Below are 1,304 nucleotides of genomic sequence, written 5' to 3' on the forward strand. Positions count from 1 at the left end.
TATATATATTTCATTATTTGTTTACGGCCATCACATAATTTGTGCACGATATTTTAAAATCTAGAATGGGGATGAAATTCATTACAACGACGGGACATTTTTTGAGAAGTGACAAATAAGACAAATTAATTAAATAACATATGGAATATCTTAAAATATATTTCAAATATCATATTTTAGGATATATATTTTTTAAAAAAAAATTATTTGTCATTAAACAAAGTGGTCCAAGATGTGTAACACGATTAATTTTACCCCCAAACTATTGAAGAAGGTTGTCCCCGCAAGAACATTCTCATTCCGGGGACCTCTTTGCCTTTGATACAACTTGCTTTGATCTACTTGTCACATATTCAACACTTTGTCACTTACTCCAAAACAATTTTTTTTAAAAATCATTGAACCTTTAATTTGTCATCTCCACTTAATCAATATATCCACAAAATTATAGGGGAAAAAAATTATATTTCACATAAAAATTTATTGTGTAATTTGATAAATTCAATCAAGCTTCTTCCTTTCATATGAATTTTATTTTGTTATGATGGATATATAATATTGCAAATAATGAATTGTTTAGTAACAATGAAAGAAGACATTAGACAGCCTCCCTGCTTTCCTTATCGGGGCTGTTGGGAATTCAATGTTGTTGGTGAAGGTGGTCACATTCATTAAAACAACGTTTGTGAGACGGTTTTATGAGTCAATTTTGTGAGACAGATCTTTTATTTGAGTCACCAATGAAAAATATTAAATTTTATTGTAAATATGAGTAGACTTGACCCGTTACAAGAGACTAACTCCGCGTTCACATATATGTTGTGCCTCAAATACATTTATTTTCTATATTGTTACATATAAGGCAAATCAATGTTTGGAGGTGAGATAATTAAAGCCTTCATCCATTTATGAAAATAACGTTAATGAATAAGTGATTAATCATATTGTGTTGAATATTTCGTGGCACCGTTATCTGCTAGATTGTTACGAGAAAATCGTACTTGGAGGACACATAGGAATTTACATATATATACACAAAAATTCTTGTGAGACGGTCTCACAAATCAATTTTGCGAGACAGATATGTATATAGCTTTGAGTTCTCCATGTTTTCATAATCGAGTTTTGCGTACAGAGTATTGTTGTAAACTATATAATTTTTGGTATTTCTTTTATCTGAATTTAATGTTTAATTAACTAATGAGCTAGCTAGCCCCTAGCTAGCATATGATAAAAAATGTTACGTGGTGATGAAATTCTATAAAGTTTCGGATTAATTATAGTTCAAGAATCTTATATATATA

This window comes from Primulina huaijiensis, chromosome 3 (genome assembly GCF_012295235.1).
Source record: "Primulina huaijiensis isolate GDHJ02 chromosome 3, ASM1229523v2, whole genome shotgun sequence".
Taxonomy (NCBI): domain Eukaryota; kingdom Viridiplantae; phylum Streptophyta; class Magnoliopsida; order Lamiales; family Gesneriaceae; genus Primulina; species Primulina huaijiensis.